This window comes from Anomaloglossus baeobatrachus, chromosome 5, assembly GCF_048569485.1.
Source record: "Anomaloglossus baeobatrachus isolate aAnoBae1 chromosome 5, aAnoBae1.hap1, whole genome shotgun sequence".
NCBI classification, from domain to species: Eukaryota; Metazoa; Chordata; class Amphibia; order Anura; family Aromobatidae; genus Anomaloglossus; species Anomaloglossus baeobatrachus.
Genome location: NC_134357.1, coordinates 123462099 through 123484409, shown reverse-complemented (window position 1 = coordinate 123484409; position 22311 = coordinate 123462099). Strand labels below are relative to the sequence as shown.

The following is a 22311-nucleotide window of genomic DNA, read 5'->3' as shown; positions in this document are numbered from 1 at the left end:
AAAAGATACAGCATGGTACTTCATCTAATATAAGGTCATTCGCCCTGACTATAAATATTTTAGTATTTTAGAAAGTCTACCAACAAAATGAGTTCTGTTATAGTGTAAAACAAGAGGATGGTATAAAAGATTGACCCTACCCAAAATGCTATTCAATTGGCACAATCCTTTAAGGAGGAGAAGGATTCCCAGTATAATATATAATCTCTTTACATCTTAACATAATATTCTGATTCTTCAGAGTAACAATTCAGTCTGATTTTTCTTTTAATAAGTTAAGTATCTTATCAGAAATAAGAAGGTAACATTATAATGTCTTAAAAAAAGGAAGAAATCAGATCTTTTCACTTGGGCAACATTCAAAAGTTCTTTTTTTTTTCCAAAGAAATAAATACAATCCAAAGTGTTTCTGATAGGGTTTTAAAAGATGATTATTCTTTCACTGTCTACCAAGCATGAAAATCTAGCTGACTTGGTCCCATTCTTGGTGCAAGCGACCTCACAGTGTCTAATTTAGGCAGCAGCCCGTTACCTAAAACTTGTCACTCACACTTTAACTTCTCTTTGTTGTCTTTAGTCTTTATCCCATTCTTCTTTGTCGGTTCCTCCTCCTTCTCTCTGGGAGCCAGAGAAAGGATGTCTGGGAATATGTTTAAGACGGGCTTCTCCATTGCTGTGCCTGTTTCCAAGTTAAAGCACTTCAGTGATGAAAGAGATTACAATAGGAGAGATTCGGTGAACGGTGATAACTGGAGCTTCTCTAGTTGGGTCTTGCATTGTTTATAGTCTTCATAAAGTATTAACTAGAAGGAATAACAGGCCAAGAGGGAAGGAGTTACCAGTCCAATTTGACATGGTATTACTATTATCATTTATTTATATATTATAATATTACAGTATATAGTTACATTTCTTTAATTATAGTCATATCTTAGAGATATTGTATTCATTCATGCACATGAGATACAATCAGATTGTTTCTTTATTATCTCGGGTTCTAAGTATTCAATATAATAGCGATATGTTCAATTCTAAAAACATTCTTCAATAGTAGCTACACTTAAATGCTTGACCATCTGCTAAGCTAAAATGACTTATCTCACTTCTCTTGGTGCTGTCTCAGAAAAATAGTCCCTATCTACATGAAGCTGTGACTTTAGGTAGACAGAAGAAGATTGATGAAACAGGTGGTTTAAACAGTGCTGCATACATATCAAACAAGACCTCATTGTGACTAATTACATTATTGGTTACAAATCACTGGCATGTGGCTTACAGTAGGAAAAATCCAGCTAATGTTTAATCCTGGGAGCAAATTAGCGAAGCTGGGTTTACAGAAGTCGTGATTTATCATCTGTCAGGAGGCAGCCGCTGGTCTTGGTTTTATGAATGGTTCCTCTAATTCATTAGTCTAAAAATCAAAAAACGAGCACTTCACTGGACTCCATGAACCAAAACATTTGTTACACCACATATAGGTTTCCAGGTCGATGCATCCTTCTGAATTTAGAGGTTTTATATGGCATGCAACGTCACCTAAGAGATGGTGATTTTGTAAATGTGATGACCAGTTGTAGCTATGTCCACATTTACCATCGATTTCATCGAACATAAACTGTATATAAATTTGCATTTTTGTGTTTAGAGATGAGTAGACCCGCTGAAGTTCGGTTCGGTGGGTTCAGCCGGACTTTAGGTAAAGTTTGGTTTGGGACCCGGACCTGATCTGAACCCTAAATGAAGTCACTAATTGGGCAGTTCGGGTCTCCGCCCACATGCAGCCAGCCATAAACAGAGCACTTCCAAGTTATGGTTGGTGGGGGTTTTCTATTTTTTTGGGGAGGGTCAACAACACTACATCCAATCATGCTGTTGTTACCCCCAGTGTGAGCCATTCAACACTGCAAGTGGCTCACACTGACCTGACTACTGAATGCACCCAAACACAGTGATGCTCCTGTGAGTGGACTTCATAGCTAAAGGACCTGAACTTCGAATCCAAACTCTGTTGTTTTTTTTTATAGTCTGTGTTTGGTACGAACAATGAACCTAGGGTTTGCTCATCTCTAATTGTGTGAAGTTACAGTTACCTGCTTACTATCATGTTCTACTGTGCATATAGTACTGGAGTTCTGCATTAGATGAACCATATGGGTCAGGATAAACATTGATGTATGTTCTGCATGACATAAGGTATGATGGCATGCCTCAGTGCATAGAAGGTAATGGATTGTGTATATTTTTTCTGATGACTAGGGACTATGATCAGTAGCACAGCATATTCAATCAAAAGAGCAGATTTGTCTATAAATTGATGGTTGTGGGTGCAGCTTCCGCTATCTCAATCTGCTCATGTTGCCAGCCAAACAAAAGGGCAACTATGTAACACAATGCAGGTCTAAAATGTAAAAATTACATTTTATCTGTTATATCTTAATTGTTAAATGGGTTGTCCACTATCTGGTAAACCCTTTTTAAATAAAGTAGTCCCCATTTTAAAATAAAAATAACAGATACCGCCCACACCGGCCCATTCCAGAAATATCAACAGTGAGACTCCCAGGGATTGCAAGATATTGTTATGTCACGTGAGCCCTGTAGCCAACATTGGCGCTCTCACTTCTGCTGGTACGAGGTTCGTCTGAAGGAGGTGAGCGCACAGCAGCTCAACAGCAGTCACTGATTGGCTGCAGGGCTCACGTGACATAATCTAACGCAAGTCCTAGGAGACCAAGCCCTGACGTGAGAATATGTTATTTCTATTTCAAATGGTGCACTACTTTCATTTAAAATATCCAGGTATTAGACAACTCTTTTAAGGCAAGCAGGCAGCAATATATTTTTCTTGTTAAAGAGATTATTTTAAGAGCTTCTCATCTATAAATTATATCATTGAAATTATTTAGACAACGCAACTAGATGGTGTAGATAAGCACTAGGGAACACAGACAGAAGAGGGCCCCTGTGCAAGAACAATATTTGGGCCCTTTGCAACTAACCCAATAGATCATTTTAATGCACAATACCTTCAGCTTTTGAGGTAGAAATGGTCCCCCTTACCTCTTGGGCCCCTGTGCACCAATGATATGTCCGCCCCTGTATAAAAGTTATACAGACTAGATAGAAAAATATTAAACATGCAGGCTTCTGTCTGATAAGAGAATCATCTAGTGCCAGTGCAAGAAGAGAGGCAATCCTCATTTCAACTGGTAAACTTTGTTAAAAAGTTCAGCTCTATAAACCATATGATTATATATTCTATTTACACAGGGAATAGAGAATATTCAAAGTTATCCCGAGCAGCAAGCAGCAGAGATGTCGCGGGTGGGGGCCAGACCTGTGCAAGGGGGCTGCTCAGGACGCTCGGATCCGGGGCTTTACTGTGGCTCGAGTGGGAACCGGACCTGGGCTCGAGCAGCGGTCCGCCGCCCACGAGTGAAAAGGGTATTTACAAGGAAAATTATCTGTGACGCCACCCACAGTGTGTGGTGAGGTATGGCACCACCGCTGCAGTTATGGGAGACCCGGGGAGGTGTAATGGCAGCTGGTTGTTAACCCCTCCGTGGGTAGGGATGGATGCCCCGGGTCCCCGTGTCTTTGCGCTGAGGATTAGTAGTGCAGGGGCCGGCGCACCCGGCCAGGCCGGGGATGTTACTCACGATGAAAAGAAGTACACAAGTCTGGTGGTAAACCAAAGTGATGGTGGACAGCCTCCGCAGACGGGTGTATCTGGTCCCACACCCGGGTGTAGTAGTCAAGTCTTTCTCCTCTGCACTGTTTGTGGAAAATGGGACTGCCTGGTGTGTAACGCAGGTTCCCGCTCCCGGTTCTTTGGGAGCCGTGCCCGTCTGATGCTGACCTGTGGGATCTACGGGCCCTGGCGGTGGCCCTATCCCTCTCTGTGGGTGGTTGTCTACTTTTTGGGACTTAGGTTGTGACAGGACCTATAATCCTGCCCTCAATTGGTTAATTAGCTAGCCGCTGGTTTCGGTCCCGGCTACAGGGTCCGAGTACCCCCCTTTCTGTGCGTACGGTTTCCGCTTGGTTCTGGGGTCGCTGCACCGGCGGGCCACTACCCTGTCCCGGTCCACTCTGGATCCCCGCAGCAGTCTTCCCGTCTCCTGCAGACTATGGCTACTATCTTCCACCTAGCCAAGGTACCAGGGCTCCGACCCTGGCACCATTCAAAATGGAACTTTCTCTGCTGGAGCTACACCTAGCGCCAGCCCACACTCCTCTCCAACATGAACTCCAAGCTAATCCAAACTGAACTGCTTTTTCCTGCCCCCGGCTGTCTAGACCCCTAGGTGGGCATTTCCTAACCGCCTGGTCCCGCCCACTGGTGTACCTGTCTTGCCCTGAGGGGGGGGGGTGTGACTAGGGTTTCAGGTCAGCTGGTGTAACCCTTTGGGGACTGGTGTTATGTGGGGGCCTAAATGTGTCAGCCCCTGGTTCTCCAGGGTGCTACAGAGAAACCATAGTCATTTAAAGTGTTCCTCAAATGCTTAGAATTGGCAACACAACCAATTATCATGGGGTCCCATTTTTAACACGTAAACTTTGTTGTTGTGCAGTTTATATATTCCTAGCAGAAAAGGACTGGATCTTAAAGAAGATGTTTGGCATGGGTATAGATAGATACATGGGAAATTGACAAGAAAAAAGATGTACCCTATCAGAAATCACTGCCGACTACTATTTATACCCTACAGGCAGGGGCGTAACGACCGCGGTCGCAGAGGTCGCCATCACAACTAGGCATGGCAGATTAGGGGCCCAGCACTCACCCTGCAGATCAGCAGCCGGCTCCTCTCTGTGAGAGAGTAGCTGTGCTCTTCTGTGGCAGACCACACGACTGCTATATGGCCCATGAGTCAGTGTTCTCCGCTCCATGCCTCATCATTCTCCCCCTTTGCATGTGTTCGACATCCGAATGCAGCAGAGCGTGGTGACATCTCCACTTTGGGACTGCTGTGCTGAGACTGCAGAGCGCAGACAGCCAGATGGTGGACGCTCTGACTGGAGCAGTAAGGGAGCGAGGAGAGGAGAGTACTTGTTTGTTTTTTTTAATCAATGAGTGAAGGACAACTTATACATGAACTATAGGGGTGCATTATACATGGAGGATTATGGGGCTGCATAATGCAATATGAAGGACACCTTATACATGACTATAGGGATGCCTTATACATGGACTATAGGGGTTCATTATACATGGAGATCTATGTGGCTGCATAATACAATATGAAGGACGCCTTATACATTGACTATAGGGGTGCATTATACATGGAGGTCTATGTGACTGCATAATACAATATGAAGGACGCGTTATACATGGACTATAGGGGTGCATTATACATGGAGGTCTTTGGGGCTGCATAATGCAATATGAAGGACACCTTATACATGGACTATGGGGGGGGGGAGTATATATGGAGGACTATGGGGCTGCATAATACAATATGAAAGTCTATAGGGCTACATTGTAATACATATAGGACTATGGGGGCTGCATTATAATATATGGAGGACTATGGGGGCTATCTTATACATGGGCTATAGGGGTGCATTATAAAACATGATGAAGGACTATGGGGGTGCATTATAACATATGGAGAATTATGCAGTGCAGTATAATATATGGAGTATTATGGGGTGCATTATAACATATTCAGGACTAAGTGGTGCATTATAATATATGGAGAACTATGGGGTGAATTATAATACATGGAGGATTATGGGAGTTGCATTATAATAATTGGAGGGCTATGATGGCTACTTTATACATGGAGGACTATGGGACATGCATTATAATACATGGAGGACTATGGAGGTACATTCTAATATATGCAGGGTTATGTGGGACCCTTTATACTATTAGGAAGGCTATGTGGGGGGCCATTATTGTATTTGGAGAACTAGATATGAGGGGGGACAAAGATGCATGGGATGGGAATGTTTTGTGCTGAGAGAAAAAGGCTCTTTCCCTCAGCAACCAGCTTCCCCATGCTCTGCTATACATCTTCTCTCAGTACCCAGCTTTCCCATGCTCTGATATGGGAAAGCTGGGTGCTGAGGGAAAGATGAATAGCAGAGTATGGGGAAGCTGGGTGCCGAGTACAAGATGGATATCAGATCATGGGAAAGCTGGGTGCTGATAAAAAGAAGGATTTCAGATCATGGGAAACCTGGGTACTGAGGGAAAGAGCCAAGTGTCAGCATCATTATCCCGTACCCCAAGTGTCGGTGTCATTATCTTGTACCCCGAGTGTCAATGTATCTTGGGGGGGGGGGGGCGGTAAGGTCTAAACTTTTCACCGGGGACCATCAAACTTTAGTTACAAATCTGCCTACAGGTGGTAATTCCCTTTCATTATTTTATTTCTATTTTATTGGTATTTGTTTTTTTTCTTTTAGTAAATATAATGTACTCCATATATGAATACATGTACACTTATTGTTACTAGCTGATTGGTTCTAAAAAAAAAAAAAAATAGTTAATTTTGCAGGTAGCAGATGGTCATATGTGGCTTGTGGAAGTGCTAATAGCTGTGAAGTCTCAAATCAGGCATTGTAAAAGAGACTCGCTGAAACAAACTTGAAGACACACACAAAAAACAAGCATAAAAGAATGAAAAAAAGACACAAATAAATGAGGGGGTATATTAGGAACATAGTATCAGTGCCTATCCTCCCAGTCCCCCCACCTGTATTCCCTCCAGCCATCTGCTGTAGCTTGCTGAACCTATTGATTAAAAGTCTACTCAATAGCCCATCACTCTGGCTAGACTGGGCAAACTGAGGTTCAACCTCTAGTCCCCATTAATAATTCTAGTGGAGCTGCTGCCTTTAAATTTATTACTGCCCTTTCTCCATGTAAAATACAGACCTTATTTATTCAGTCAACTTTTTTAAAACCCATTAATGATTTATTCGTACAACCTTTTTTAACCGCACAACATTTAGGGGTGAAGTAACTGGACTTCATGGCATTCCAGTTGTATATTGAGATTTTTCTATTACATCTCATACATCTGCTGTCAATTGCTGCTATTTACTTGCACATATTTATGTCTTCTATTCTTCTGTCTCCAACAGCTCCAGCTCTGACCCGGTTAAAGGTGACCAGTAAATTACTTGGCTTTCATTAACCTTTTTTTTGCTCACTTGCTGCCAGCTTTACTACCATTGCCCCAGTAACAACTTATACACATGTACCCTGGGATAAGAGGCAGTTTTGTGAAACTGAAAAAAGAACAGATGTAAAAAAGTCTTCTTTGGATTGTGTGCTTTAAATCCATTTGCATTTGCATGCAGGCTAGCTGAATAATGCTGTCTGTATATCAGAGGTCATATATCAAAACCTTGTTCTTCTGCATTGGCAGTCTGCAGGCTGCTTTTGATGGGAATAGCTGTCTTCTAACATACCTATGAACTCACTATGGATTCACAGAAAAGTGAAACGTTCGTGGCGCTCAGTACTACCACTTTGGATTGATAGAAATTTCTGTAATTCCTAGAGAGCTTCAATAATAATAATAATAATAATAATGTAAGTGATGACTTGGATTGATAGAAATTTCTGTAATTCCTAGAGAGCTTCAGAAGCGCCAATAATGTAAGTGATGACTTTGCTCTTATGACATAATATACGGCTATTGAGTATTATTGTGACATATAAAAGAAGGGGGTTAAATTATGAATCATTTATTATCTTTATTTCTGACCACTGGAAAAGTGACGGCTCAAGTGCATTACCAAGTTTGCGCAACCCCCTTGTTATGGAGATCATAGTCCTATCTCATGGACCCCGCTAATGATATTCTCTGACATACAGCTGGCTTGACAACCAATCATTTGGAGCATTGTTTTTTTGAAACATTTCACATGATATAGAACATAAGTAGGAGATACAAATATACAAGAATACAATGATAAAATAATGCCCAAATCTTATGCCAGAAAAGAAAATGAGAATTCTAAAGTACTGTGTGCACATCGCTTCTTTTTTCCTTGCAGTTTTGGGTGCAGAAAAAATCTGCAGCATGTCAAGTTGTTGGAGCGCTTTTTTTTTGGTTTTTTTTTGTTTGTTTTTTATCCCTTCCAGGTATTCATTTCACAAAAAAAAGCATGGCAAAAAACATGTTTTTTTATGCATTTTTGTACCACAAGGTGCAATTTTTAGTGCAGAAAATGTCTGCACCTAATCTGTAACGGGCGCACATACCCTTATTTATTAGTGTTAGGGTTGGCGGATTGGAAATAAATAAGAACGTTCCAATCGCAACCGGGGTCCACCGTGCTCTAATGTGATATAGAGCTGCTAATGTCCTGAGGACTTGCCGGACAACAGCAGACCACAATAGGTAGAACGCACTATACCCTGTGTTAACCGTCACGCAGGTAGCATGCAAAGTCTTGTGTTACTCCACACCAGCCTACTGTAGAGAAGCCTATGTTACTTCACATAGACTGAACATACACACACTAAAATAACTAAAGCCATAAGTGTGCTGCCGAAATAAAGGAGAAAGAAAAGACACATATTCAAGCAGCTAGAAACGTGTGTGCATGCTGCCCCGTGCACACACCACTATGCTAGAAAGGTAGATCCTAACCAGACTGCCTGTCACTGTATAGAATAGTAGTGCTTACCCAGCACACATGCTTAACCAGCATTGATACACCAAGGCACAAGGCACCTTGACTGCATCTACTGTCTAACACACACACTCTCCAATGTAAATGACAACTGCACACCCATGTGCGCCAGCGGAGGGTTTTTATAACCTAAACCCCTCCCCAAACACTCACACCCAGTTGGCGGTGATATCATCCGTGAGCCAATCCGGTGGGGCCACATCTTCAAGCCTGCTGGCGTTAGACCACCAATAGGACGATGCAACATCACGCACATGCTCACTAGTGTGGTTCTGCACTTAGACTCAGGAGTTAAAGCACCTCCAACCCGGGCATGCGTCGTAGACCCTTTTATAGGCTTAGTTGCAGCACAGCCAGTACACCGATGCACCTCCTGGAGATGCGCTAAGCAGTGGGAGCAACGCCTTGGCTGAGCAGCAGTCCCAGTGGCCAGCTCTGACTGGAAGACTTGAAGAGATCCGGGTTTTAGCCTGCGATGTCCAGGCTCCAGCCCACAAAGAAGGGTAACCACTGTCCATAACAATTAATTAGCCCTCAAATAGAAGCAGCAGCACAATGGAGGAAATTATACAGAAGTACTGAGGACTGCAGATGTAAATTCAGCTCTAGCATGAAGTGAAAGATTTGTTAAAAAACTTGGTATTTCTGTGTTTGCCTCTGTTTTCTCACTCCTCCTCCCTTCACCTATCAGGAGAATATAATAAAAGAAGTAAACTGACACCTCACTTGTACCAACAATTCCTTTGGTCTTCAGTATGTTCAGGAGGCTGCAAGGAGGGGAAGAAGTGACTCATAAGTGGAGAAAGCATCAAATTCCTCTGATAAAATATTTTACAAAGTTTATTATATTTGCCTTCATATTAATTTATGTTTCATTTGTGGAATCTAGTTTTCATTTAAAGCCTTTATCAATTGTGGTTTTACTTTTAATTTAGTTGATACCAAGGTGTTCAGATTGCATTGAAAAATATATTTCCCAAAAGGGAAAATATATATTCCTTCTGATTAGAGAAGAGCAGACCAGTGGAAGTTTGGGTTTGCAGGACTTTACTTAAAAGTTCGGTTTGGGATCCGGACGTGATCTGAACTTGACCCCGGACCTCAAATCTATATGTAAGTCAATGAGGACCCGAATTTCTAAGCTGTAAAATGATGAATTGATAGCTGCCATGAAGCCCAGGGGTTATTAATGGATAGGTGTCTATCAGACACCCCCATTACTAAACACACACAGGAACAAAAATTTGAATAAAAACTCCCTCATTCAGCAATTTATTAATTTTAAAAATTCCTTGAAGTTTCGATGTAATCCAGTTGGTGCATAAAAACTCCGCCACAATTCCTCGTTCACTAACTTATAAATGCAAAAGAAATCTTGGAATTTACAATGGAATCCAATGGTAGTGTCCCACGACGACCATCGATCCCATTGGAGCTTTGTTCTGCGAACGTTCTCAGTATGAGGCTCAGTAAGTCATTGCCGGTCAGTAGCAGGCCCGGAATTTCTCACAATTTCTGCCATTTTCCAAAACCCGTAACATTTTTATTTTTTGGTTGATGTTTGAAGACTGTTTTTTTTTTATTTGTTAGTCGTGCTTCCATTCTGAAACCTTCTGTGAAGCACCTGTGGGTTCAAGATGATCACCAAACCACTAGATAAATTCTGTGAGGGGTGGAGGGGGTTTCCACTTTTAAGACACATCAGGCTTAAAAATAAGAGAGGAGAAGGAGTTAACGCCGCGCATTCGCCAGAAAAGATGTAGAATTATTGATTAATTAATCATTCTTTTATTCCATAGGTGTACATGTTTTGAGGTATGGAACCTCTTCCTACGAACCAAAATATCAACAATACCTAGACATCAGGGGCTCTGGAAGGCGACATGGTGTTCGCTATCTATTACAGCCAATTTTGTGGTCTAAAAGTCTAATGGTGTTATTTCCCTTCCAAACCTTACTGTGTGCCCAAACAGTAGTTTTCCACCACATATAGGATATCAGTGTATTCAGGAGAAATTGTAGAGCAAATTATATGGTTCATATTCTACTGTTACCTTTGTGAAAATTAAAAATGTTGGGCTAAATCAATATTTTTGAGGTAAAAATGTAATTTTATATGATCACGGATCACTATAAAATTTTGTGAAGCACCTGTGGGTTCAAGGTGCTCACCACACCTCTATATATGTTTTGCGGATGTCCTTGTCACACAATGTCTTGCTCTAAACTCGCCGAGTGTCATGGGGGCATCAGATGCTTGTACAATACCACAGACTCTGACACTCCTCACTGTATTTTCTCTGGTGCTTCTGAGTTGCACAAGCAGGCATGGGCGTCAACCAGCTCTGTGTTCATTAGTGATTGGACTAGCAGGAGTTAATTTATCCTAGCCTCTTGGTTACCTTTTGGATCACATGTTCCAGGAGACCTATCACAGCCTTTTTGAGATGGAGGAATTTGTCTTCCAATGCCGACTATAGCTTTCTGGCACACCAGACCATGTGCTGCTGTTTTCCAGTCTGGTGATTTACTGCATGTTGCTAGGTGTGCTGTGGATTACCACCTGTGAACTGGTTATTTCCTTCCTGCTTTAGTTTTCATCTTTATCACTTGCCTGATTACTCTATGTGATAGAGTTTTGGTTTTCCCTGTTTCTCTATCACTGTTGGTGTTTACATGCTCCTATGTCTCGGCCCCCCTAGGGTAGGGAGAGAGGGGGTACTAGATTAAGGCTTGTCAGGAGCAGGGGTAGGAAGGCGGCTAAAACATCGTCAACTTCAGATGTATCTCTGGGATCAGGGACAGCTTGGGCTCCCATAGCCTGAGGGCATGTTTAGGAGCACTGGTTCCCTGTTATCCCCTGCCACCCTGTGACATTAGTTTACCAAATGAGGTCTCTTGTGGGGGTTTCTACTTTTATGGCACATCATGGGGTTTGCAAATACGACATGGTATACGCTATCTATTACAGCCATTTATTGCCCCAAAAGTTTAAGGGCACTCTTTCTTTTCTGAGTCCTGTGGTGCACTCAAACAGTAGTTTTCCACCAGATATGGAGTATTGGCATAGTCAGGAGAACTTTCACAACAAATTATATGGTTAACTTTTTACTTTTACCATCGTGAAATTGAAAAATGTGGGTCTGAAGAAACATTTCTGCAGGATAATGGGTTCAAGATGCTTACCGCACCTCTAGATAAATTCCTTGAGGGGTAAGTTTCCAAAATAGGGTCACTTGTGCAAGGTTTCCAATTTTCAAGGTACATCAGAGGCTTTGCAAACACAACATGGTGTCTGCCTTCTATTCCAGCTAATTTTGCACTGCAAAAGTTTATTTTCACTCCATCCCTACTGTGCCCTACCATGTGCCGAAACAGAAGGTGTACTGAGGAGAAATTGTACAAAAAATTGTATGGTCCATTTTCTCCTGTTACCATTCATGGGGTGTGATAGGATCACTAGGGACAGGGAAGCCCAAACTGGCCCTCAGGCTAAGCAAAACCTGGCTGACCCTGATCCCAAAGATACTTCTGAAGGTGACAATGTTTGGACCGCCTTCCTAACTCTAGCTTCTGAACAACCCTGGTCTAGTGGCCCCCCTCCCTCCACCCAGGAGAGGGCTAGTCCAGGAGTGATTAATCCCACACAAAAAAAACAGATGGGGGAAAAACATAACTCAAACTCACAGCAATCACTCACAGAGGTATAGACCATACATGCTTAGGAGGAAACTAAAGGAAGGGAGGAAATAATAAGGCAACAAGAGTAACACACCAAAATGTAGACAGAATTTCACCAGCAACTGGATATCAGAACACAAGGTACGGGATGGCAAAAGCTATCATCAGCATGAGAGACCAGGCTCCAGCATCTTTTAAAGGGTGGAGGCAACTGTGATAGGTCTCCTCCAACAAGTGACTCAAGCAGTAATCCACAGGCTAGCAGAAATTCACTCCTGCAATTCCAATTACTAACAAGATCCCAGCTGGTCGACGCTCGAGCCTGTCTGTACAACTCAAAAGCAGGATCATGTGGAGTGTCTGACTCTGCTGTGTGAACAGCATCACAAGTAGTCCTGACAGTTGGTGAGTTTTGAGCCACACATAGTGTGACATTACCCTTGTGAAAATGAAAAATTTGGGACTAAAGCAACATTTGTTTGCGAAAAATGCAATCTTATATTTTCCCTAATCAATGTTATAAAATTCTGTGAGGCAACTGTGGTTTCAAGTTCACACTTCTATATCAATTTTGTGAGGGGTGTAATTTAAAAAATGGGGTCACTTGTGGGGTGTTTCCACTTTTACTGCACAATAGAGGCTATGCAATTGTGACATGGTGTCCGCTATCTATTACAGACAATTTTGCACTCAAAGTCTAATGGCGGTCCTTTCCTTCAGTGCCCTACTGTGTGCCCAAACAGTAGTTTTCCTCCACATATAGGGTATCGGCGATCTCAGGAGAAATTTTCCAACAAACTATGAGGTCGATTTCCTCGATGTTACCTTTGTTAAAAATTAAAATTTTACCATTGTGAAAATGAAAAATTTGAGGCTAAAGCAACATTTTTGTGGGAAAAATTTAATTTTATACTTTTACGGCTCAATGTTATAAAATTCTGTGAAGTGCCTGAGGGTTCAAGTTGCTCACCACAGCCCTAGATAAAATCCTTGAGGGATAAAGTTTACAAAATTGGGGTCACTTATGGGGGGATTTCTTCCACTTTTATGGCATATTAGGGGCTCTGCAATGTGACCGAGTCTGCCATCTATTCCAGCCAATTCTGTACTTCGAAAGTCTAATGGTGCTTTTCCCTTCTGAGTCCTGTAGAGTACTCAAACAGTAGTTTTGCACTACATATTGGTGGAAAACTGGTAATTGGCATACACAGGAGAAATGGCACAAGAAATTGTATGTAAAATTTTTAGAGAATCATTGAGTTCAAAAATTTTGCGTTTCATTTTATGCCAATTGCTTTTAATTCCTCCCACTGTGCAAGAGATTACATGATATCAGGCGCAGCTAATTGTACAGCAAGCCAAACAGTATGGACTATAAAACAGATGCCTTAGCCTGCATAAAAGTAAAAATAGGAATTGTGTGCCACCCCTGCAGTGGTCGAACCGCTCGGATCTGGGGTTTGCTGTGGCTTGAGGGTCTCCGGACCCTGGGACTCATGGCCACTTGAATGTAAAAGGGGGGGGGGTATTTACAGGGGATTATAGTTTGTGATGCCACCCGTGGTTCGCGGTAAAGGAAGTACCACCGCTGCTGATGGGAGTATCCGGGGGAGATGGAGTGGAGGCAGCCAGATGACATTTCCCTCCACGGGTAGGGGAGGCCCCGGGACTCTGGATGGTGGTGTTGGGGAGCGGGATGCCGATTGGAAGCAGGGGAGGACCATGTACTCAGGCAGTGTTGGAGATGATGCGGCCGCAAAGCAGATCTGACAACAAGGTGAACCAAGTCTCTGGGTGCCGCTGCCCTCTTGGGGGAGCCCGTCCGGGTATCCGTCCCCTATAGTACTGCTGGGTGGTTCGGAGCCTGCCTCCGTGCACAAATTTGAAGTGTTCTCGTGGCCCGTTGGCATAAAGCTGTCCGGGCCCTGCTCCCTACTTTTTGGTAGTCAAGCTGTGCTCCCAAGGGCTCACACTTGGGATTTCTGTGGGCTGCTTGGGTTGGAAAGCCCTATCCCCCTCGTTGCGCTAGTGCCACTGATCTCTGAGCTTCTTGGGGACAGTCCATAAAGTCACTATCCTCTGTAGGTTAATTGCCGGGTTGCCTGAAGCTACTCCCTGACCTAGGCTCCAGTACCCCGCCATGCTTTTGGTCCCGAACCGGTTATTAGACTCAGATGCCTCCCATCCTCCAAGACCGGGTCCAGGCACCTAGCCTCAATACCCTGCGACCGGGTCTCCGACTCCTCCGGCCCAGACCACCGTCTGTGACCCAACCTGTAACTCTCCGGGAGCCACACACTCCCCTAGCTCCTCACTCAAAGAGGGCTACCACTGCTCTGCTCTACTTTACTTCCCTCCCACCAGTCTGCCTGACCCCTAGGTGGGCGGCCTTATTCCAGCTCAGCAGCCCACTGGTGTGTCTGGCAGGGTGTGGTATGAGGTGTGGTTGGGATTTGGATGCTGATGGAGGCAGTACCATAGGTTGGGAACCCAGAACGATGGGGGGTTTAGTCCTGCACTAAGAGATAAAGAGCGTGCAGTACCCTGTGATGACCTGACAAGTCCAGGGGCGTCACAATTGCATCAGTCATTTTGTGAGAATTGTCGATACAATATAGGATGAGGTCATGGAGCTACAGAAAGAGAAGCATAATACACAGAATATAATATATGGATAGCGAGTGACAATAGTGAACATTACCTAGTGAAAAAAACGGAATAATTCAGATTTAATGAATAGGGAGAGAGATAAGTCTGATCAAATTAAGTCTGTGTATGATGCTCTTTTAATCAGTCTGATACTCAGACAGTAAGGGAGTCAGACAGATAGGCACATTGGTTACTCATAGGTCTCAATTGCTTTAATTCAATCAGTTTCAGTTGTCTGCACATGCACATCAATGCAGCTCATCAGAGGCAACTATCGTACCGTTTTATACTTTACAGCATATTCCCTGGAATTTATTCAGTTGGGGCCATATAGTAAGCTTGGCACTTTATAAACTAATTTAGCCCTCTCACCCCTGAACCTGATTTTCACCTTCATGACCGGGCCATTTTATTTCAATTCTGACTTGTGTCACTTTGACAGGTTATAACGCTGGAACACTTCAACAGATCCCAGTGACTCGGAGATTGTTTTTTTCATGGCATATTGTATTTCATGATAGTGGTAAATTTGAGAAAATAATTTTTGCATTTAATTGTGAAAATATGAGAAATGTAGTAATTTTTACACTTTGAATTTTTATGCCCTTAGACGGTTATGTTACACAAAATGGTTAATAAATAACAATTCCCACATGTCTCACTTACATCAGCATTTTTAGTTTTTGAAATATCTTTTTTTTTGTTAGGAAGTTAGAAGGGTTCAAAGTTTATCAGCAATTTCTCATTTTTCCAACAAAATTTACAAAACTTTCTTTTTTGGACCACATCACATTTGAAGTGACTTTGAGAGGCCTACAGTTTAAATCAAAACTTTACATCCACTCTCCAAAAAGACACGTATACATGTTTTCTCACTATCTGACATGAATTTGGTACCATTGCCCTTAAACTGTATGACATGGGTCAAACGTTTTGGATGTCCTTCCACAAGCCGCTCACAATAGCTGGTAGGAATTTGGGCCGATTTTCCGTGACAGAACTGGTGTAACTGAGCCATGTTTGTAGGTCGACTTTCTCACATCTGTCTTTTCAGCTTTGGCCATAAATTTTCAATAGCATTGAGATCAGGGTTTTGTGATGGCCACTCCAAAACATTGACTTTGTTATCCTTAAGCCACTTTGTAACCAGTTTGGAAGTACTGTATGCTTCAGCTCATTGTCCATTTGGAAGACCCATTTACGCCCAAGCTATAAGGTTCTTAGCTGATGTCTTGAGATGTTGCTTCAGTATTGCCCTCTAATCTTCTTTCCTCATGATGCCATCTATTTTGTGAAGCGCACCAGTGACTCCTGCAGCAAAACAACTCCACAACATGATGCTGCCAAACCCATGTTTCTCGGTCGGCATGGTGTTCATAGGTTTCAAAGCTTCTCTGTTTTTCCTCCAAACGTAACAATGGTCATGATGGCCAAACAGTTCAATTTTAGTTTCGTCAGACCACAGGATGTCTCCAAAAGTAAGGTTTGTGTTCCTGTGTGGATTTGCAAGCATTGATCTGGCATTTTTTTGTTTCTTTAGAAGTCATGGCTTCTTCCTGGCAGTGTGTTTCAGGTGTGCACTAAAATACATCCACAGGTGTGTTTCTAATTAACTCAAATGGATGTTACCAATAAATCAGAAGCTTCCAAAGACAGGACATCATCATATGGGCTGTCCCATATTGTTTAAATGCATAGCACGCTTGGTGTATGTAAACTTTTGACTTTGCAGAAAGTAATAAAAATGTCTTAAACATTCTCTCTTATTATTCTGGCATTTGGCAAATATAAATAATTTTGGTTCCTAATTGACCTAAAATGGGAAAGTTTATTTTGATTTATTCTGATCTATGGGTGCAGTGAGCATTTTGACACCACAGGTGTGTCACAAAATTACTATTGGTCAGTGAAAAAAAAATAATTATGGTACATTTTTACCATCAAAATGTTTTAACCCTAAATTTGTAATTTTACAAGGGTTATAGGTAAAAAAGGCACTACAATGGGTTACACAATTTCTCCTGAACCTGGCAAAACTGCACATGTGACTGTACAGTACTGTTTAGCCGCAATGCAGGGCTCATGAGGGAAGAAGCATCATTTGATTGGCTGGCTGCCTGCAGTGTTTTCTCTGGCTGGTCTCCCCGAGATCAGTGATTGTTTTGTCTTGTTGGTCTACTAGGCATTGCTCCCACCTGGCCAGAATCCTACTCCACACTGATGAGGGGCAATACCCCGAAAAAGCTGTCTGTGGATGGATACCTGGCCTTGGTATTTCCCTTGTCATATCTTTAAACTTGTCAAAAAGTTGGATAATGACTAAAAGGGCCACTTAATGTGGTGGTTATGGTGGTCTCCTAAAAAGAGCCACTCCTTGCCTGGGTCCTTCCCGGAGGGATATCTGGCTGGTTTCTGTGTTGAGACTCCTAACAGAGGCTCCACGGACTTTTTTGATTTGAATATTTCCCAGGGGGCAATGTACCTAGGATTTCACTGTGTTGAGCGCCTTCACTGGCTGCTGGCAGTGCTTTCTCTGGCTTGTCTCCCCGAGATCAGTGATTTTTTTGTCTTGTTGGTCTACTAGGCATTGCTCCCACCTGGCCAGAATTCTACTCCACACTGATGAGGGGCAATACCCCAAAACAGCTGTCTGTGGACGGATACCTGGCCTTGGTATTTCCCTTGTCATATCTTTAAACTTGTCAAAAGGTTGAATATTGACTAAAAGGGCCACTTAATGTGGTGGTTATGGTGGTCTCCTAAAAAGAGCCACTCCTTGGCTGGGTCCTTCCCGGAGGGATATCTGGCTGGTTTCTGTGTTGAGACTCCTAACAATGGCTCCATGGACTTTTTTGATTTTAATTCTTCCCTCGGTACAGGTCTGGAGCACCAGGAACCAAACAGGAGCACCGTGGCACTACAAACTGCACAACACTGCAGAAAAGCCATATCACCACTCGGCAACTACATCTGTGTGTAATAGTGCCTCCAGCTTCTATTACCTGAGTGTGACGTACATTACATATACATTGGGTCTTTTATGGCAGTTAGGCAGCAGCTAGGTATCCTTTTAGTGATGAACATTAATAATGGAATGAAACATTTATTGAAATGCTCACATGCCTGAACAGGCTGGGTTTAACGTTTAATATTTAGAATAGTAAGGCCAAATTTCGGGAGACTTACTTGAGACCATTTCCCAGCCCAGATAAACTTAACCAACTTTACATTTACTAATAATTAGGGATGATCGAATACCTCAAATATTCGGCTTCTCGAATATCTGACAAATAGGTTGCCGCTATGCCAATATTCGATGCGCAATGTAAGTCTATGGGAAGCCTGAATAGTTCCAAATAGTTGTTATTCGAGTTTCCCATAGACTTACATTGCGCATCGAATATTCGCGAATAGTCGAATAGCGGCGACCTATTCGGCAAATATTCGCGAAGCAGAATATTTGAGGTATTCGATCATCCCTACTAATAATGTATTTTTATGTTTTAGATGACTGCAACTGGAAGTATTAGAAGGAAAATAGGAGCTCTGACACAAGTCCAGTGTAACACCCAGGGGTCGAGGTTTTTTTTCACCCAACACATCGCTGGGCCGGGGGTGCAGATGTTCTGCATCATCACGGGCTGGCCTGGCCCAGTTTCGTGACCCCGAGACGTACAGGAGGGGAGGAAAGCGGTGTACGAGAGGCAGGACGGAGGATGTTGGTGGTAGTGACGATTAGGAAAATCTTTTATGATCGTGACGCCACCTGTGGTACACGGCCAGGGATGGGCCGCCGCTGCTGCTCTCAGGGGTTGATGGTGAAGGTCGCAGCCGGGATGGGGTCGCTCCCCACAGGCGGTGCGGGATTACCCCAGGGAGGATTATGGAGTAAGGACGGGGATGGTGGTAGTCCCTGTTGGCGCTGGAGCGCTGGGCGCCGGTAAATGAGAGACAGAGGCAGGGGCTGCAGTTCCAGGTCTTTTACTCACAAGTAGTTGAGGTGCTGCCCCAGAGTACCGATCTCTGCCACGATGGGCTCCAGCCAATCCCGGATAGTCGGCGGTCACCGACGATGCCCGTGAAAGTGTTTTAGTGAAGTGTCCCAGGTGGAGCCTTCTGCTCCAAACCACGGGCCCACGAAGAGAGAGAAACACTAACTCCAGTTGTCAGTGCTAGATGTTATCCCAAGCTGTGCCCGGGAAGGTCTGCTCTAAGTGTGATGGTTGCGCCTACTTCTACCCCATGTGGTGCCCGCCCCGGTGGTTGTCCTAGCGACTGGGGAAGTCCCATGCTTCATGATGGCTAACTACCCTGTCTGCCCTAGTCCAAGCCCTGTAGGAAAGGCATTTTACTGTTGTATGTGTGTGTTTTGTGAAGGCACCGGCAGTTAAACGCCACCTAACCCAGGATAGATATTACCCCTGGTGTAATACCCTGTGGCACCTGAAGCACAGGGGTGCCACACCAGGAATATAGAAGGTGTTCTAATTTATACAATTAAAAGCTTTTAGAAAAAGGGGGATCATTTAGCTTATAGCAGCTATCAGGGGTTTCAAAATTGTTTCCTATGTAAGTTGTATAACAAGTTATAGGCTAAAGTGATCCATCTAGGGTTTTACAAATAAAAGTGCAGACCAGGTTTTCAAAGTTGTAATAGTTTCACTCTGTTTTAATAAAGTGGTAGTCTGGCGATGTTCCAAGTGTTGCTATCTCCAGTGCTTTTTATGCCTTGCACTACACCCCTGACAGAAGTTCTGTCGCTTATGCATGTTATGTAAATAAAAGCTTATTACCGGACTTTAAATTCATCTATTGGTTTCATAAATTACTCTTTTGAAAGCTGAAACCCTCTCAAATTTGGTTTAGGTTATGAAAATAAAGTTGCTGTAAAGCTGAAATATTGATCATTTAATGAACACCGAAAGGTCAGATTTTGTCAAGACAAAAGTTTTGTCTCCCACATAAAATAATGTGAAATTCTAACAATGAATTAACTTCTAATACAAAGGTATGTTGCATAAGATAGCTGAATGAAGTTGTGGTGCTATTAGAGCCATATTTAATATTTTGTGTGACTTCCATGAGCTTGAAGGACTGCATCCATGCGGTTCAACAATGATTCATACAATTTATTGATGAAGTCATCAGGAATAGCAAAGAATGCAGTCTTACATGCCTCCCAGAGTTCATCTAGTGTGAGGTTCTCTGACTTTTTGCCTTGTTTTGTCATTTTGCTTTAATCTGTTTTTTCTTCATAGGCCATCTTGCTTCCTGTTCTGTTGCCCTCACTTTTGCCCTCAGTCAGTATGGATTCCTCAGCTTCTATGTTCCCGCCCTGTTCCCTGCCAATTACCTGCTTAAGCCATCTCAGCTGATGGACCAATGCTTCTGAATCCTGTTAGCAGCCTGCCTGTAACCTGATCTCCTGAAGTCTTTGGAAGAACTACTTTTCTGCCATCCTCTGTTTTGGATCCCTGGAACTCGTGTCCACACAGGAACCCTTCTGCTTTGCCATGGACGTTTACAAGTACAGTAAGAGAGACTGAATTATACTTTGACACTTCTGCTGAACTTTGAGGATCCATTCCTGATTAATTTGTTCCCAGCCTCTGCACCCTGCAACTGTTTAACCCTTCATGTTTTGTGCACCTGTATGAAGTAATACAAGAACCGTTTAGCAAACCTGTGTCTGTGTTTCCCTTGTACCCTTGCACTAGACTCTATACAAACAGTATTTAACACCTTACAAGATTCAGAAGCCAAGAATAGAGTCTGCAGGGTCTGGGAATATGGAAGCCCGTATTAGCAATCTGTGTGAAGTGACAGACACAATTCTTACTGAGATACAGGCTTTAAAGACCAGCTGTGCAAGTGTGCAGGATCGTAATGAACACAATCTGCAGGTTTTTGGACAAACCATTCGTGATTTACGGGCCCGGATTGAGGCCCTAGAGGGGCGACTCCAAGCACCATCTTCACCCCTGGTTTCTGGAATCCCCAAGTTGCCACCATTCCACTTTGGCGGTGAACGGGAAAAATTCAAGGGATTTATTAACCGATGCAAACTGTTTTTTGCTGCTCATGCATCACAGTTCCTCAGTGAGCGATCGAGAGTGCTATCAATAATCATGCTGCTCACCAACAAGGCTCTTGCATGGGCTAATCCCCTGATTGAGACTGATGATGATTGTTTGAATAATCTGAATGATTTAATTTCAGCTATGGGTCAGGTGTTTGATGACCCGAACCGAGGTGCTACAGCAGAAGCAGCCATGTTGACTTTGCGTCAAGGTAAACGTTCTGTAGCAGAGTATGCCTTTGAGTTCAGAAGATGGGCCCTCGACACCAATTGGGATAGCTCCGCCAAGAAGTCTGTCTTCCGGAAAGGATTGTCTTCTGTGATTAAGGACGAACTTGCTCGTGCAGATCCTCCCTCTGCCTTGGGAGATTTCATCAATTTCTGCATTCGGATCGATGTCCGTCTTACTGAGCGCAGACAGGAGAAAGTATCTGAAAATTACCATATTAACAATTTCCTTCCTTCTTCTCCAGTTAAGGAGTCTCTTGGTAGGAGAACTCGAGTCTCTGAACCTGAACCCATGCAGGTGGACTCTCTACAGAGACGGGTCAGTGATGCACGCAAGGAACATCGACTGAAGGAAAATTTATGTTTCTATTGCGGTAAGTCAGGGCATTTCCTTACAAACTGCCCCAGCCGATCCCGTAAGACTACCGCAGCTGTTGTACACTGTGAATGCTGTGAAAGGAGATCTGTAATATCTGAATCACGGGCTCCAGAGAGATCTGCAGCTATAGACATTGATTATTCGGACTTGAACTCCGTTATTTCTGACTCCGATTCCCACATCAATGCTGCAGTTTTTCAGGTTTCCTCAGCAGTGTCTCAGCCGAGTTGTAAGAAGAACAATTCTCATATATTTCTCTCCATCAAGCTCTGGGTTAACACAGTGAGGGTGTCTAGCTCTGCTATGATTGATTCCGGAGCAAGCGGCAATTTTATAGACATTTCCTTTGCCCAGAAACATGGGATACGTTCTGTGAAGAAGACTACTCCTGTACAGATGGAGACTGTGGATGGTTCACTGTTAACCTCTGGACCAGTGGATCAGGAGACAGAGCCCCTGAAGGTTCTCCTGGGTAACAATCATCGAGAGACTGTCTTTTATGCTAATCTCTTTCTCCCCATTTTCCCATCATCCTAGGATTGCCATGGCTGCAGGCTCAGAACCCTACAATAAACTGTGAAACCTAGGAGCTGCATTTTCCAGAGAAGCAGAAGCAGATAAGTCCTGGGTTTTC

The 22311-nt window shown here is 43.2% G+C and overlaps 1 long non-coding RNA gene across 1 annotated transcript in view; it reads right to left on the bottom strand.

The window, feature by feature from the left end:
• Positions 1–483: 483 nt before the first annotated feature.
• Positions 484–22311, bottom strand: part of LOC142309773 (uncharacterized) — a 193910-nt gene continuing 172082 nt past the window's right edge. The window contains exon 3 of the long non-coding RNA XR_012753992.1: positions 484–803. This is a non-coding gene — a long non-coding RNA (uncharacterized LOC142309773). The remainder of the gene's footprint in view (positions 804–22311) is intronic.